Here is an 18,554-nt window from a genome sequence, read left to right on the forward strand (position 1 = left end):
CTGAGTGACGTGGGCTTGAGTTCAGGTGCATGTGAGTGAGTGGATTCGAAACCCACCAGAAGGAGAAGGTTGTAACCACGCCCTTACTGGCTATAAAATAGAGAGGCGGCTTGCAGGCCGTGGGCTGTCGCTAGCTCTCCATCAGAGAGGACAGCGGCCCACCCAGCCCCAGCTTTCATTCCCTTGTCTGTCTGTGCTCCATCCTTCACCGCCCGCTCTCAGGCTCACCGAACCTGGATGAGCGGGCTCGTCACAACCAGGGTGGGGGGCCTGGTAACGCAGGAAGCATCCGTGGTGCTGGGGATCCCGCTTACCTACCTACCTACCAACCCCCCGCGGTTCGCGGCGGAGACTCCGGAGACGCAGGCGGCGGCTGCTGAGTGAGGGCAGGCGCGTCGGCGGCGGCGGCTCTGGGAATCAGAACTCTCGGAGTTCAGGCCAGTGCCCCTCCGGTCCTGGGAGAAATCCCTCCTGCTCGGAGCTAAAGGTGCCATTAGCTGGGGGCTCAGGCTCCCGCCCCGCCCACCCCCAGGCTACCGGGCCTGGGGGCTCCGCACTCCGAACCCCGGAGGGAGGACCGCCTCCGCCCGGGTGAGCTGGGGCAGGCGCCGCTGACCCGCCCCGGTACCGGGCCCTCCGCTCCCGGTGCCGGGCCACTGCAGGGCACCGAGGCCAGGACCTTTGCAGCCGGTTGCTTTGGTCCGTAGAACAAAACGACTCTCAACGTCAGCCTCCGGGGCTGCACGGCCCCGGTCGGAAACGCTTTTTCCTGGTTTTGATCTTGTCTGGGGTGGAGCGGGGAGCGGAGCCGGGGAGGAGCGGGGGCGGGGCGGCTGTTGCGCCCACTGGGGGTCCCACCGTGGGGTGCGGCGTTTTTCAAAGCGGGGTCCCCAGGGATCAGGGCTCCAGGACGTCCGCGCGCCGTCGCCCGCTCTTGAGTGTCCACCAGCCGCAACCGACCGGTAATCCTCGCGCGGGCTTTGGCCCCGCGGGTCCCGCGCGCTCGCTGCGGGGGGAGCGCCTGGAGGTCCCCGGCGGGCGGCGCGGACGTCGGGCCGGAGGATCCGTGTTGTCCCCGCGCAGAGGGGGCGGCGGCCGAGGACCGCGGGCGCCGGGGCGGTTCCCCTCGGGTGGGCGTTGGGAACGGAGGGGGCGGGGGCTGCCTTCCGGGCCGTCTGAAATCGGAGTCTCCCCCCACCCGCCCCCGTGCACATCTACCGCCTCTGCGGTCCCGCCCCGGCGCCACACCGGCCACAAAGAGCCGCGGGGGGAGCTGTTGGTGTGGGGGTGCGATTCTCGCGTGGGTGCGAGAGATCCCGGATGAGCCCTCTGTAACTGCGGATGTGGATCAGAGATCCGAGATCTGGGCTCGGCCCTGAGATCTCAGCACAGGATCACGAGGCTTGGCTCCGTGGGAGATGATTTAGAAAAGGCTGACCAAGTGCATCTCACTACCGCTTTAAAAAATAAATAAAATGAAACTTTCAAAGCGCCAAACCTTGTCTCCCGACAAGCTGGTTTCTTTGCGGGTCCGAGGTAGGTGTTCCTTCCCGTTACACCAGGAATTCGTGCCTCTGTACCGGGTGCCGGACGCCTTTTAGGCACCCAGCCTGGGGCTCCCCCACAGGCCGAGCTCAGGAGGCCAGGGCCTCTGCAGGAGGGCCTGGGGGCTTGGGAAGAGGCGATGGGTGTGGGCGACTAGCGTTTGCAGCAGGCATCCCCCGGCTGCCTCCCCAGCCGGCCACCCCTCACCTGGCGTGGCCTCCTGACGCTCCCCTTTTCCTCCGGGGAGGTCGGGAAGGATTCCTGGGAGCTCCAGTGCCGGGTCCAGGGGTCCTGAGCCCCAGCATCCGCCAGGAGCGGGTCCCCTCTGCCCTACTCTGGGGCTCCGACTATGCGTAGATGGGGAAGCCCAGACGTGAAAATCTGGTCCTGCTAACATTGGAGAGTCAGAAGATCCAGGCATTGGAAGAACAGAAGTGGGTGTGTTGTTGGTCCAAGGCTATATGGTCCCATGTGGTTACAGCCCCACTCCATGCCCCACCCGTAAATAACATCAATGGACTCACCAGACAACACGCTTTGTCAGAGTATCTCCAACCCGTGCCTCAGTTTAACAAACCATGTTCAAGAACTCTACAGGGGTGGACATTGGTTCTTCAGAGCCCTGCGCAGGGATGCCTGGGGTGGCCGATTCTTACAGAGCTCTCCCGCATGGGGAAGGCATCTTCCTTCCCAGAGCCTGGGGGCAAGAGGAAAGGGGAACTGTGGGAGGTGAATTACTCCTTCAGCCTTTCCTGCTGGTCCGGCTCGTAGGCCCAGGGAAGTCCTCCTGTAAAGTTGCAAGTGTCTGCCTGCTGGTGCCTTCAGCACGTGATGACAAGGAGAGTGCCGAGGGGTGCCCAGAGCATCCTTCTCCGACAGGATCTGGGGCTGGTTACCCTGGAGAGGAGTGGGGTGGTGGAGAGAACCCCACGGTTGGACAAGTATCATTGGCAGGGTCTCCCTTGTGTTTGGGATGGTGAGTTTGAGAGTGTGCCGTGAACCAAGGATTATGAATAATCCAATTCTGTGTATGCCAGGGCCAACTGGGGGGGGGGGAGGAACCTCAAGTGAAAGATTTAATTTAAACTGATCTATGACTAGCAAGTGCTTGAGCCCCTCCCTGATAGAAATAAACAATTTTCTGTGTGAAATACACTTTTATTCCAGATCTCACAGAATTCCCCACTCAAAAAGAGTTTAGGAGAAAAATAGGCAACTCACAATAAGAAACAACAAGCAAACAAGACACTATAAGCAGCAACCAAAGAACAGGCAATGGAAATAAAATTGCAAAGATTTCCATGCCAAGATGATCAGACAGAATATAATACAACTATCCTTATTATGTATAAAACCATGAAAGACAATAATAAAAGAATCTTTGAGGATAGAAACTAGGTAAAATAAAAAAAGAACTAAGTCTTCTAAAAATAAAAATACACAACATTGAAACAAAACTCAATATATGTAACAGTCAATTAAAAAGTAAAGAGAAATAGTAAACTACAAATAAGTCAAAATAAATAATACAAAAATAAAAAACTAAAATATCCCAATATGATTGCTAATTAAACAACACACATCTAAAATTTGTATGGGTTAAGAAAGAAATTAATTGCAATAGGATTTAGAAAACACTTTGAAAATGATGATGAAAATATTACATACCCAAATGTGTAGGACATAGCTAAAGCAGTAGTTAGAGGGAAATTGATAGCCTTAAATGTGCATAATAGACAAGAAATGTTGAAAACTAATGACAAGAATTTAGAAAAAGAACAGCAAAAATAAATACACATAAGTTAGAAGAAGGAAAAAATGATGAAATTAAATTAATGAAGTGGAAAACAAGCATATGATAGAGATTAATGACAAATCCTGAAGACAAATCTTGGAAAAAGCTAATGTTATTGATAAAACTGCAGAAACTGATTAAGGAATAATGAAAGAAGATACACTTAACCCAGGGATAAGAATGACTTTACAGTTGTTGCCTAACTTAAAATACATCCCATATTCTAAACAAGTCTCTGAAACTTTAAAAATATATATGTATATTTTTGTATTTTTAGAAAATATATTTTTATTAATTTCAGAAAAGAAGGGAGAAGGAGAAAGAGATAGAAACATCAATGATGATCAGCAGCCTGCACATCCCATACCTGGGATGGAGCCTGCAACCCCAGCATGTGCCCTGACCTCCTGGTTCATAGGTCAACGCTCAACCACTGAGCCACGTCGCCTGGCATTTGTATTTTTGAAATATAAAACTTATCCTAATGGAATAAAAATGTAAATGATCCTAAAACCAGTAATGAAAGTGAATCAATAGTCAAATATCCTCCAAGGGAAATAATTGACCCAGATGGTTTTAGTCGAGTGTACTACCGAACATTCAAAAAGAAAATTTTGATGGGAGGAAGGGTAGGGGGACTAGGTGAAAAGGGTGACAATGTAAGAAGTACAATTGGGCCTTAGCTGGTTTGGCTCAGTGGATAGAGCGTCAGCCTGCGGACTTAAGGGTCCCAGGTTCGATTCTGGTCTAAGGGCATGTACATTGGTTGCGGGCACATACCCAGTGGGGAGTGTGCATGAGGCAGCTGATCGATGTTTCTCTCTCATCGATGTTTCTAACTTCTATCCCTCTCCCTTCCTCTCTGTAAAAAAATCAATAAAATATATTTAAAATTTAAAATTAGGTCTATTACAACTCACAGATCTAATTCCAATATTTTACTTATGCCAAAACCAGAATATTTTAAAATTTTACTTTCCTAGTGAAAAAGATTCCCTCCTTGACCAAACTCTAGTCAGGCTCCTCCCTTTTGTGGACCAGGCTCAACGTTGGCCTAAAAAACTTGAGCAAACACCAATATGGCACCTGACAGCTCAAGACCACGTCTCTAGGATGCCCCTAGCTCCCCTTAAAGTGCTTGCCTCGGAAAAATTAAGGCTGCCAAACGGATTTGCTCTTTGTTCCAGGAATATTGAAGAGAGGGCCCTTTCTTTCTGTCCCTGAGAGAGGATGGGAGATCAACTTTCATAAGAGCAAACCCAGGTGGGTTTCACAGGGACCAACCCCCTCCTCCCACTTTTTTGTAAAATTCCACTTTCCTGCGTGCTTAAGGCCCTGCCATTCCCCCTCCCCACTTCCTCACTTTCCCTTTAATGCCATCCCCTCCGCGGAAGTTGTCATGGGGCTGGGCTCCTTCCCCTACGGTCAGTGGTTACTGACTGAAATCGGTGGTCACCGCTTTAATTAACGCCCGGATGTTTTATTTTCACACCAGCTTCAGTGGAAGTAAATCAATCAAAATCTACTTCTTGGCCTACCTCGGTTTCAACGGACAGAATTGCCCTATTTGACCATTTCTCTGGGCCAAATGAAGGTCTCCAATAATAGTAAATGCACTTCCATCTTAAATTTTTGACATTTCGTTTAAAGACTTTTTAAAAATATATATATTTTATTGATTTTTTACAGAGAGGAAGAGAGCGGGATAGAGAGTTAGAAACATCGATGAGAAACATCTATCAGCTGCCTCTTGCACACCCCCTACTGGGGATGTGCCTGCAACCAAGGTACATGCCCTTGACCGGAATCGAACTGGGACCCTTGAGTCCGCAGGCCGACGCTCTATCCACTGAGCCAAACCGGTTTCGGCTCGTTTAAAGACTTTTTGCATTAATTTTTATTTTTATAAACCGCTGCATTGAAATATTGGTTGATTACTAAGTTTTTGGGACCCCCTTTAAGATTTCCCCCCACTTTCTCGACGTGCGTCTCCCGCCCGCGGGGAGGACCTCCTTAGACGGGTCCGCGAAGCTACCCAGCAGGAAAGGAGGGACGAGCACACCTCCTCCCGGAGGAGCTGCGCGCGCCTCTGAGAACGGGGCCAATGGGAGGCTGCGGCTCCGGGCCCTCCTTGCCCCGCCCCTTGCGGTCGTCCTTTAATTATCCAATAAGAGCGGACCGTCATCTCCTTCCTCCCGCCCGCTCCTGCCCAACACACAGGAGGTGGCGGGGCAGCAGCTCAGAGCCGCCTCCTTCTCCTTCCCTCTCTCCTCCCCCCAGTCCCCCCGCTGCCCCCTCGGGGAGGTCTGCTGTGCAGTAAGTGCCTGAGACTCTCTCACCTGAAACAGCACAGAGGCACAGGTGCCCGCCAAACCTGAACAACGGGCGCGTCCTGTGAGTCTTCCACATTCCACCAGCTCCCAGTCCTTCACGTCTCTGTCCCAGCTGTCTCCCCTTCCCGGTTAGGGAGGTGTTAGGATTTCCAAGTCCTGCTTCCACCGGCTGGGACTGTTGGAGGCCAGGGCTGACCTCGGACCTGATATCCTTTCCAAAGGCGGGGTTGGCTGTGAGCCAGCGGCGTGTAAACGTACGTAGGGGGCTCGGAGTCAGGGTTAAGCCCTTGCTACTCAGTGTGATCTGAGGACCAGGCATTGCCTGGGTGTCTGTTGCAAATGCATTACCTCAGGCTCCATCCCAGACTTCCTAAATCAGAATCTTCTCTTTAACAACACCCCCAGGTGATTTCTGTGCGCGTTAATGTTTGAAAATAGCTGCTTTAAGCTTCCCAAGATTTCTGGTCTAGGGAGGCAATGTTGGTTTGTGTATTTGGTTCTGCAGACCTAAAGGCATGTTAAGGTTTGAGCTTTGTGAGTCAGATTCAGGATCTTTATGACATCTCAGGCATCACTTACCACTTAATCAAGATGATATATAATGAATGCCATGTGGGATGATATAGGTAGAAAACCTCCGATGAGGATTGGTATCTGCGAACATTCAGAAACACTCAGGAAGGGAAATGAATGTACCTGAAGGGTGCTTAATCAACCTGAGGTTGCAAGACTGACAGAATGTCTATTAGGGATGAACGGATCTATTCATCAACTTGGCATCCTACAAATGTAATTTATTTATTTGTTTATTTTATTGTTGTTGTTGAGAGTATTAAAGATGCCCCCCACAAACATTTCTAACCAAGAAATCCACTTTATAATAAAAGAGATGTAGCCAGTTGCTAAGATGGCCCTCAATGATCATAGTCTCGTGCAACCCCTTCCCACTTTGAATTGTGCTGACTTTGTGTCTTAATCCATTGAGGCTGCACTAACAAAATACCACAGACAACAGAAATTTATTTTCTATAGTTCTGGAGGCTGCAAAGTTCAAAATCAAGATGCAGGCACATTTGGTGTCTGGTGAGAGCTCACTTCCTGGTTAACAGGTGGTTTTTCAGTGTAACCTCACAGGGCGGAAGGGACAAGGGAGCTTTCGCAGGCCTCCTCTGTACTGGTCCCGTTGGTGATGGCTCTGCCCTCATGACCTAATCACCTCTCAAAGGCCCCACCTCCTCATACCATTACTTTTGGGGTTAGGATTTCAACATATGAATTTTGTGGGAATACAGTCAGTCCACAGTAGTGTCTAAGCAACAGGATGTTGTGGAAATGGTGGAGTGTGACTCCTGGAGCTCAGTTTTAAAAGATATGGTCTCCATCTTGCTCTCTGGAATCACTTGCTCTGGGGAAACCAGCTACTCAGTTGCAAGGGCATATCAAGTTTGCTCTATGGAGAGGTCCGTGTGAGGAAGGGAGGCCTCCAATAGCCCTATGAGCCAGCCGTCTTGGGAGCCCACCCTCCAGCAAGTCAAGCATGCAGACGACTGAGTCCTTGCTGACAGCTTAACTGCTCTCTCATGAGAAGCCCTGATCCAAAACCAGTCAGCTAAGCCATTACCAGATTCCTGACCCACAGAAACTGTGTGCGATACCTGTTGACTGTTTTAAGTAGCTAAGTTTCGGGATAATTTGTTGCTTGACAATAGAGTAACTACATGAGGAATAAGGCTGGGGCCCATGGGCTCAGTGGCATTTACTTGTACACCATCCCCAAAGAGCAGTTGACCCTGTGGAACAGAGTAATGGTCTTTTTTAAAAAATATATATTTTATTGATTTTTTACAGAGAGGAAGAGAGAGAAATAGTTAGAAACATCGATGAGAGAGAATCATCAATCAGCTGCCTCCTGCACACCCCCCACTGGGGATGTGCCCGCAACCAAGGTACATGCCCTTGACGGGAATCGAACCTGGGACCCGTGAGTCCGCAGGCCGACACTCTATCCGAGTAATGGTCTTTACAGACTCGGTTTTGGCACCAGTTGAGGTTACCCCGTGAGGCTAGAGGGTTGTTTTACAGGATACAGTATACGTTTCATACCAATATGTGCTGAACTTTCTCCCAAACTGGAATTTATGGGGCAAGGAAATAAGAGGTAGACGTAATACCTAATGATCAGCTTGCAAATTTTTTCTTCTTATCCCAGCAACAGTGGGCTCTGAAGAGATTTTTTTTTCTGGCCAATTTGGGCTCTATTTGCTACTGGATAAACTGACCAAAAAGGAGATTCTAATGTTTTGCTGCTACACAATGGTAACAGAGGATTATGGATGGAAAGATCTCCTTGAGAGGATTCTGGAATTGCCAACTCCAGTGTAGGATTAGGATAATCTTATATGGGTAAGAACAAAAGGGCGCCAAATCTCTCAAACATGAAAGTTTAGGTTACTATATCAGATTTTAATAACCTTGGACAAGTGAGATGCTGGCTAAAGACAAAGGGAACATGAGTTAGATTGTGGATAAGGAAAATTATTACTATCAACTAAGGATTCATGGCTACCCGTGGAAACGAAGACTGTATCATCCAGTCATATTTTCATCCTTCCTTTGTTATGTATATATTTATGTATTATAAATGATTGGGTAAAAAGCCTGCTTATTCCTATATAAAGAAACCCTGAGTAACTTGTCTCTGTGGAGTCAAGTTGGATGAATTCCTAGCTTTCTTTTTCTTTCCTTTCCATTTGTACCTCTTTGTAAGAATACACATAGAGTATGCAGTTATTAGTTAGCTTTCAAGTTTGATTCTTGATTGTGGACATGGATACAGTAACTGATGGAATTTTGAGTTGTTTCCCTGTTGTAAGAAGGGTAGTTGCATTATGTTTGGCCAGAAAATTTATCTTCTACTGAAGGGTAAATTGGTAAGACTCTTATCATTGTGTGTTTAATGTCCTGCAACTGAAGGGTTATATTCTAGTGGACATTTATCATGCCTTTTGGCTTCTCCACTTCTGTAACCCCTTCCAAAGCTTAGGTAATCCCCAGTGGTCAGCAAACTGCGGCTCGAGAGCCGCGGTTTGACCCTCTGTTGACTAATGAGTTTGCCGACCACTGCCCTACCTCATAATTCTGGCTGGGTAAAAAGCCTACTTATTCCCATATAAGGAAACCCTGAGTAACTTGTCTCCCAGCCTCTCTTGTAGCTGAGATGTGGGCATATGACTACCCATCAGCTATCTTGACTTAGCCTTTGACACGAAGAAGGGGAAACCAAGAGGAACTTTTTCTAGTGCTGCAGCCACTGCAGCAAGATGGGTTCCCAGGGCAACAGTGCTACTAGGGACAGCCTATGTCCAGTGACAGCTGTGTCAACGCCATGAACTCTTTTAAAAAAAAAAGATTATTTAAAATTTGATTTTTAGAGAGAGAGGAGAGGGAGAGAGCGAGAAAATCAATGTGAAGTGAAACATCAATCAAGGAAACATCATTTGGCTGCCTCCTGCATGCCCCCTACTGGGGATCAAGCCTGCAACCCAGTCATGTGTCCTGGGCCAGAATTGAACCAGCAACCTTTTGGTGCACAGGATGACGCCCAAACAACTGAGCCACACTGTCTGGGGCCAAAGCCATGAACTCTTAACATTTGTGCTTGGAGGCAGCAGGAATCATTGGTATGCTAATAACACCAGTTCTGTGGCATGATTTGGGCTATTATAGCTGGTGTGTGACCTTCTAAGCCTGGTTCTCCAGCTGCTCAGTGTTTTTGAAAGGTATCCATTATCATTTTCAAGAAATAATTGAAATAAATGCTTAGCTCAGCAAAACTTGGTTTTTGTTATTTGCAACTAAGAACTGTGAGTGAGGCCGCAATGTAGCCAATTATTAGAAAAGGATTGGAACCCTGAACTGGAAAGCCATCAGTAGTCTCTCTAGCTCATCTCTGCTTCTCTCCGTGTTTGCATGTTTTGCCCTACTCTATAATCTCTTGTATCTCCTTCTATGAGGCAGTCAGGAGAGATTTGTAAACATCTGGCTCTACATATCCAGACCAAGTCATACTGAGAGTGACCTGCAGCCCCTCAGCGTCAGTCCCTAGTTCCCTCCTCCAATCATGAGTCCTTCCTGGGCAGGAGGTGGTACAGTATAAATTGTGCAATTGGAGCCTACAGCCCTAAGGTTCTCATTCTCAGAAAAGTGACTCATTGTGAGCTGAGAATATATCCCAAAAGAAATCTACTCTAGGAGCCTGGAGTTTCTCAGTCATGGCATGCTGTGCTCTCTCTGGTACATTTCTCCTCGTAATTACAAACAGGTTATCCTTCACACCAAATGCTTTAAAGGATTAAGCACAACTCTGTAATGCCATTACCCCTCCCCCGCTCCAGCATCCCTCTCTGCAAACACATCACTAACTCTACACAGTAAATGACCAGACATGAGAGAGAAAAAAGAGGTTTACTCAGTTACTACTACAGTAATCCCAGTTTCTGAACTAAGAAAATAAGAAGAAAAAAACTTAATGGAATTTTATTTTATTTTATTTTTTAAAAATATATATTTTATTGATTTTTTACAGAGAGGAAGGGAGAGGGATAGAGAGTTAGAAACATCGATGAGAGAGAAACATCGATCAGCTGCCTCCTGCACACTCCCTACTTGGGATGTGCCAGCAACCAAGGTACAAACCTGGGACCGGAATCAAACCTGGGACCCTTGACTCCGCAGGCTGATGCTCTATCCACTGAGCTAAACCGGCTAGGGCCTTAATGGAATTTTAAAATCTATAAACGTAAGCCTAGATCCTCAAAGATGCAATGAGGTCTTGGAAATTTTCTCTGAGACCTGTCTCTACCTAGAGTGCTTTATCTCCAAGTTCTGACTTAGGACTTGATAATATACTTCATCATCATTGTTGAGTCCCTAGGGACCAGAGAGTAGGTGGGACAGTTCTTTTTGCTTATCTCTAATGAGGTTCTCAGGGAATTTGGTCCAACGGACATGGAAGCTACAATAAGTACCCATCTCTAATTTCCCCAAACATCCTTCCTGCACAGAGGGCTACGGCCATGAACCTCTGCTCCTCATTTGCTCAGGAACTACCTATATTTCCAAGACTTTCCAAACCTTATAATAAAGAGAAGCATTGGCCAGTCCCTCATAACAAGATCATAACAGTGGAGCTGTCAATATTTCTTTACTAATAAGTGAAGTTCTTTGAAGAACCTCCTTCCAGATCTAGGAATAATAAGAGTCCTGAATCCATCAGCTGAGCTTGAGATAAACTCAGGAGTAATTGGCTGTTTCTTTTATCTCTATGAGCTACTAAAAGAGACATAGGTAATGGTAGAGAGGGGCTCTGTATGTGCCTGTGTGTGTGTGTGTTTGTTTTTTTTAAATATATTTTATTGATTTCATAGAGGAAAGGAGAGGGAGAGAGAGATAGAAACATCAATGATGAAAGAGAATCATTGATTGGCTGCCTCCTGCACGCCCCCTACTGGGGATCGAGCCCACAACCCAGGCATGTGCCCTTGGCCGGAATCGAACCTGGGACCCTTCAGTCTGCAGGCTGACGCTCTATCTATTGAGCCAAACCAGCTAGGGCTGTGTGTGTTTTTTTATGTTATATTTGATATGATAGTTTCCTACTATATCTCATGTGGGCTTCTATTTCTGAATTTTGGTTAAACTCTTTAGGCTTAACCTATTGGTCCCAAAACTATTGGGCAGTTGCATTACCGGTCTACTTCCTCATTCCTAAAGCAATCAGGTATGTACTCTTAAACATGATGAGTACCTGCCCACTCAATTCTATTCACACAACCATAGATAACTATGCTAAAAATCAACAGCAGAAGAAATACACAAAGAGGCCATCCCAGCATTAAGAGATATTCCTACTAGTGAAATAAACCAAATGTTCTTTCTTGCAGCCGAAGAATTTCACACCAAAAGCTGAACTGTATGTAGACTAACACCAAACATTTATTATAAGTTTTGACAGTAATTTTGACTCTCTTATTAATACCTGGTATTGAAATATTTTAAAGAACTTCTCTTAGATTGAGTCCATTAATATTATAAATGTTCTCAACTGTTAATCATTAATGGACAGAATAAATAAAATACTGCATTACCATACAATGTTTGTTATGGCCATTTGGAATTTGAGATGTTTATTGGACATCCAAATGGAACTATCAAAAAGGAAAGGTATATATAGACTTAGACATCAGGGAAGAGGGCGGAGTTGGAAATATTCATTTTGGAGACATCAGCATATAGATAGTATTTGGGAAGAACTGATATCTTAACACTACTGAGTCTTCCTATCCATGATCATGGGATAGCTGTCCATTAATTTAGATTTTTTTTCATTGCTTTCAAGTTTTCCTTGTATAGATTTCATACATATTTTTTTGGATTTAGACATAAACTTTTTTTTTGGGGGGGGGGGTTGTGCTAATGGAAATAGTGTTGTATTTTTATTTTTAAAGTACAATTTCTATTTGTCCCCCGCCCCCCCGGGAGAACTTTTCTTCAGTCCTTAAGGACTTAGCTCCTTACATAGACTTTGGTGGAGGTTGTGGGCAGCACGGAAGCACATAGGCATCAAAGACACTTGCTTCAGAATTGTCTCTAACGGCTGCATCCTCTACTATATTTTGAATGACAAACTTCTTTTTAAAAAATATATATTTTATTGATTTTTTACAGAGAGGGAGGGAGAGGGATAGAGAGTTAGAAACATCAATCAGCTGCCTCCTGCACACCCCCTACTGGGGATGTGCTCACAACCAAGGTACATGCCCTTGACAGGAACCGAACCTGTGACCCTTGAGTCCGCAGGCCGACACTCTATCCACTGAGCCAAACCGAGCTGAATGACAAACTTCTTAATGGCTTTGTCCTTGGGCACGCATTGGGTGCAGTTGGTGCAACAAACAGGCTCCACATGGCCATGGCCTTTTTTGGCATGATCATTATTCCTTCTTTTCTTGGTGTTCCTTCCGCTCCTCCATTGACCCAGCTCTCAAATCCCAAAAATAGTGTTGTATTTTAAATTTCAAATCCCAATTGCTCACTGCTATATATCCAGAAGTAGAATTGCTGGATCATATGACAGCAGTTGACTTTTGTAGATTGGTCTAGTATCCTGATAGTTTTCTATATTGTTTGAGTTCCAGGAGTTTTGTTGTTTTTTTCTATTTTTTGAGATTTTCCACATAGACAATCATCTTATCTGCAAACAAAGACATTTTCATTTCTTCCTTCTCAAATCTGTATAACCTTTTATTTCCTTTACTTGTCCTATTGCATTGACTAGAAATTTTGGTGTGTTGTTGAATAGGAGTGGTGAGGGGATATTTTATTCCTTATTCCTGATCTTAGGGGGAAAGCATCTATTTTCTGACCATTATGATGTTGCTGTATGTTTTTGTGTATGTTCTTTATCAAGTTGAAGAAGTTACCCTCAATTCCTAGTTTGCTGATTTTTGTTTTGTTTTGTTTTAAATCATGAATGGGTGTTGGATTTTGCCAAATGATTTTTCTATATCTGATAGGATTATATAATTTTCTTATTTAGCCTGTTGATGTGATGGATTACATTAACTGATTTTCAAATGTCAAACCAATCTTGCATAGCTGGAATAAATTTCATTTGGTCCTGATGTATAATTCTTTTTATACACTGTTGGATTCAATTTGCTGATATTTTGAAGATTTTGGCATATATGTCCAGGAGAGATATTAGTCTGTAGATTTCCTTTTTTTGTAATGGCTTTGGTATTAGGGTAATGCTGGTCTCATAGAATGAGTTAGGAAGTATTCCTTTTGTTTCTATTTTTGGTAGAGATTGTAGAGAACTGACATAATCTCTTTCTTAAATGTTTTTGTAGAATTCAGCAGTAAAATCATCTGGGCCCAGTGCTTTCTGTTTTGGAAGCTTATTAATTATTCATACTGTTTAATATAGGCCTATTCAGGTTATTTTTCCTTGAATTTTGGTAGATTGCCTTTCAAGGAATTGGTCCATTTCATCTCAGTTATCAAATTTATGGGCATAGAGTTGTTCATAATATTCTTCTATTATCCTTTTAATGTCCATAGGATTTATAGTGATGGCTCCTTTTTCATTTCATTTTCATAGCAGTAATTTGTGCCTTCTCTCTTTTGTTATAAGTCTGGTTAGGGGTTTATCACTTGTATTGATCTTTTTCAAAGAACCAGCTTTTGATTTTGGTTTTCTCTATTGATTGTTTTAAATTTCACTGATTTCTACTCTTTTTGTTTTTGTTGTTGTTAATCCTCACCTGAGGATATTTTTCCACCGATTTTTAGAGAGAGTGGAAGGGAGAGGGAGAGACAGAGAGAAACATCAATGTGAGAGAGACACATTGATTGGTTGCCTCCTGTGCCCTTGGGACTCTTCAGTCCGTGGGCTGATGCTCTATTCACTGAGCCAAAGCAGCTAGGGCTCTCCTCTAATTTTTTAAAAATAAATCTTTATTGTTCAAATTATTACGGTTGTTCCTCTTTTATCCCCCCCATAGCTCCCTTCCACCTGGTTCCCACTCCACCCTATGCCCTTACACACACCCCTCACTGTCCTCATCCATAGGTGTAAGATTTTTGTCCAATCTCTTCCCGCACCCCCCACACTCCCTTCCCCCTGAGAATTGTCAGTATACTCCCTTTCTATGCCCCTGATTCTATTATATTCACCAGTTTATTCTGTTCATCAGATTTTTTATTCACTTGATTTTTAGATTCACTTGTTGATAGATATGTATCTGTTGTCACTTTGTTGTTCATAATTTTTTTTTTAAATATATTTTATTGATTTTTTACAGAGAGGAAGAGAGAGGGATAGAGAGCCAGAAACATCGATGAGAGAGAAACATCGATCAGCCGCCTCTTGCACACCCCCTACTGGGGATGTGCCCGCAACCAAGGTACATGCCTTGACCGGAATCGAACCCGGGACCCTTGAGTCCGCAGGCCGACGCTCTATCCACTGAGCCAAACCGGTTTCGGCTGTTGTTCATAATTTTTATCTTTACCTTTTTCTTCCTCTTCTTAGAGAATACACTTCAGCATTTCATATAATACTGGTTTGGTGGTGATGAACTCCTTTAGCTTTTTCTTGTCTGTGAAGCTCTTTATCTGACCTTCAGTTCTAAATGATAGCTTTACTGGGTAGAGTAATCTTGCTTGTAGGTTCTTGCTATTCATCACTTTGTATATTTCTTGCCACTCCCTTCTGGCCTGTATAGTTTCTGTTGAGAAATCAGCTGACAGTTGTATGGGTACTCCCTTGTAGGTAACTAACTGTTTTTCTCTTGCTGCTTTTAAGATTCTCTCTTTGTCTTTTGCCCTTGGCATTTTAATTATGATGTGTCTTGGTGTGGTCCTCTTTAGATTCCTCTTGTTTGGGGTTCTCTTCACTTCCTGGACTTGTAAGTCTATTTCTTTCACCAGGTAGGGGAAGTTTTCTGTCCTTATTTCTTCAAATAGGTTTTCAATACCTTGCACTCTCTCTTTTCCTTCTGGAACCCCCATAATGCTAATGGTGATACACTTGAAGTTGTCCCAGAGGCTCCTTACACTATCTTCATAGTTTTGGATTCTTTCTTCTTTTTTTGCTCTTCTGATTGGGTGCTTTCTGCTCCCTCATATCCAACATCGTTGATTTGATTCTTGGAATCCTCCACTCTGTTGTTGAATCCCGGAAACTGTTCTTTATTTCAGTTAGTGTATGCTTAGTTTTGGACTGGTTCTTTTTCATGTCTTTGACATTCTCAATAAGATCCTTGAAGCTCTCATGAAGATCCTTGAGTAACCTTATAACCAAGGTTTTGAATTCTGTATCCAGTAGTTTGCATGCTTCCATTTCTTTCATTTGTGACATGTTTCTTTGTCTCCGCATTTTGGCTGCTTCCCTGTGTTTGTTTCTATGTATTAGGTAGAGCTGTTATGTCTCCTGGGATTGGGAGAGTGGCCTTGTGTAGTAGGTGTCCTGTAGGGCCCAGTGGCTCAGCCTCTCCAGTCATCTAAACTGGGCACTCTAGGTGCACCCCTGTGTGGGCTGTGTGCACAGTCTTGTAGTTGAGCCTTGATTGTTACTGGCATCACTGGGAGGAATTGACCTCCAGGCCAATTGGCTGTGAGGACCAGTGACTACAGTAGGGGAGCTGCTATGCAGGAAACACCCCTATGGAGCAGGACTTGCCTCAGTGGGGCTTTGGTGGCTCACTGAGTCTGCCTCTTGATTGTGTTGCTTGTGAATGCGTAGAGTTGTAATCTGCTATGGTCTGAAACTGTCCACTCAGTGCACTGGCTCTAGGGCCTCTAGGGAGGTGCAGAGTCAGCTACTGCCTGAGGCCACCTGGCAGGAGCTATTACATAGGGATCTGCAGACGACTGCTATTTGTTATTTGTATTGGGCTTGGAGGTGCCCAGGCCAGGCCCAGCTGTGAAGCAAGGCAGGCTGGTGCTAGTGCTGGGTCTTTTATTGATAGGTTTGGGGCATGCTGTCACCAGCTGCAACTTGTTTGATTTTAGCAAAATCTGAAGCCTGAACCAGGACAGGCCATTCATTTGAAAAAGCTGCTGCAAACAGCTTGGGTGGAACTGCAAATGAATGGGGTGAGATGTCAGGGAATCCCCAGGGTGAAGCAAACAGTGTGCTGCAGGCTAACGGAGACTCAGACATGGCTGCCAGTCAGCCCTACTACAGGGAAGGTCCCAGCACAGGAACAATGACCCCTTCAAGCACCCCCACCTGGGAGAAAGCCACCCCCAAGTTTCTGCCTTGATGCCAGACAATTTAGTTCAAGGATGTCAAACTCAAAGGCTAACATGGGCCAAATAAACAAGGTTTAAGTTTATGTAGGCCGCAAAAAAAAACAAAACAAAAAAAGCTTAAATTTTCATAGAAACGTAGGTTTATTTCAATAGAGACATGAATACAAAGGGCTGAAATAAATGAGTAATTGTTAACATAAAATAATAGAACATGTTAATAAAAATTAATTTTTTTCTTGAACATTGACTTACCAGACACTGAACAACTGCACAAGTTAATAAGTGTAATGCAAATAAACCTATTTTTCTTGTTCTCCAAAAGCGAAATATTTCCTGTTGCGCACACCAAACAAGTCAGTACAAGACTAATGACGTGGCAATCGGTTGCTAAAATATTCGCTGCTAGTATTAGTGGGGATGGTGCATCTGCGTTAGGGAAATGAATGCAACATGATTACAGTAATCCGTCATTAGCGAACATTGTAGTTTGTTACTAATAATTACTGTATGTATAACAGGATATTGTAAAAATTAAGTTACAAAATTTTTATTAAAATGTTTCTTACATGCTGTTATATTGGCTAGGGCCGCTAGGCTGCAAAAATATTTGTTGTGGGCCGCGATTTTGACATGCTTGATCTAGTTCCTCCCCGAATGTGTCTGGCTCCCCCAAAGCTCCCAGTGCTGGGAGTCTGAGTAAGTTCATGTTCCAGGCCTTTAAATGGAACACCTGGGTCTCCAGTAGCCCATGTCACTCAGCCACAATCCCCTGGCTTTATTTTTTTAATTTATTGATTTTTTACAGAGAGGAAGGGAGAGGGATAGAGAATTAGAAACATCGGTGAGAGAGAAACATCGATCAGCTGCCTCCTGCACACCCCGCACTGGGGACGTGCCGGCAACCAAGGTACATGCCCTTGACAGGAATCGAACCCAGGCCCCCTCAGTCCGAAGGCCGATGCTCTATCCACTGAGGCGAACCAGTTAGGGCCCCCCTGGCTTTTACAACTCAAAGTTATGGGGACTTCTCTTCGAGCTCTGGAACCCTGGACTGGGGGCTGGGACCCCTCGCTCCTCACAGGCAGCCTCCACAGAGATCTCTCTCCCCATTAAAAAAACAGCACATGTGAGTGTTGGACCAGCCAGTTCTGAGCCTCCACGCCTCCTACCATGATGCATTTTAGTTGTAATTTTGATGTGGTTGTGGAAGGCAGCAAGTACAGGCATTTACTACACCACCATCTTCTGGGTCTCAGTTTAAATGCCACTTCCCTAGCGTCCTCTCTGGAAAACTCACTTCTAACACTCCTAGAATCCATTTCCTTCCAAGTACTTGTTACACTGTGTAGCTGCATACACATTTCAGATTTACGTAATTTCTGCTCCATCCCCACCCTAGGAAACCACAGGTGTGTTGCTTCCCTTTAAAACCCGGGATGTGGGGCTGTGTCTTTAGGAGATGCATGCTTTGTAATTGCTACTGGAATCAGATTTTTGGTCCTTCATATTTTCTAACTGGCCTTTGCTGCTCTACTAAAAAACCATTCATTGATGTGTTTACTTTAAAAAATATATTTTTATTGACTTCAGAGAGGAAGGCAGAGGGAGAGATAGGAACATCAATGATGAGAATAATTGATCAGCTGCCTCCTGCATCCCCCACTCTGGGGATTGAGCCTGCAACCCAGGCATATGCTCTGACTGGGAATCAAACCATGACTTTCTGGTTCATAGGTTGACAGTCAACCACTCAGCCACACTTTTTTCCATAAAAAGAAAAATTGGGCCGAAGCCGGTTTGGCTCAGTGGATAGAGCATCGGCCTGCGGACTCAAGGGTCCCAGGTTCGATTCCGGTCAAGGGCATGTACCTTGGTTGCGGGCACATCCCCAGTAGGGGGGTGTGCAAGAGGCAGCTGATCGATGTTTCTCTCTCATCGATATTTCTAACTCTCTATCCCTCTCTCTTCCTCTCTGTAAAAAATCAATAAAATATATTTAAAAAAAAGAAAAATTGGAACTTTTGTTAATGAAATGGAGGATTTAAAAATGTTTTTTCATGTTT

At 44.9% G+C, this 18,554-nt stretch overlaps 1 pseudogene; it reads left to right on the forward strand.

Annotated features, from left to right (window-relative positions):
- Positions 1–7,686: 7,686 nt before the first annotated feature.
- LOC114231599 (phosphatidylinositol N-acetylglucosaminyltransferase subunit P-like) lies at positions 7,687–11,641 on the forward strand (annotated as a pseudogene).
- The last annotated feature ends 6,913 nt before the right edge of the window (positions 11,642–18,554 follow it).

Source organism: Eptesicus fuscus, chromosome 4, assembly GCF_027574615.1.
Source record: "Eptesicus fuscus isolate TK198812 chromosome 4, DD_ASM_mEF_20220401, whole genome shotgun sequence".
Lineage (NCBI taxonomy): Eukaryota > Metazoa > Chordata > Mammalia > Chiroptera > Vespertilionidae > Eptesicus > Eptesicus fuscus.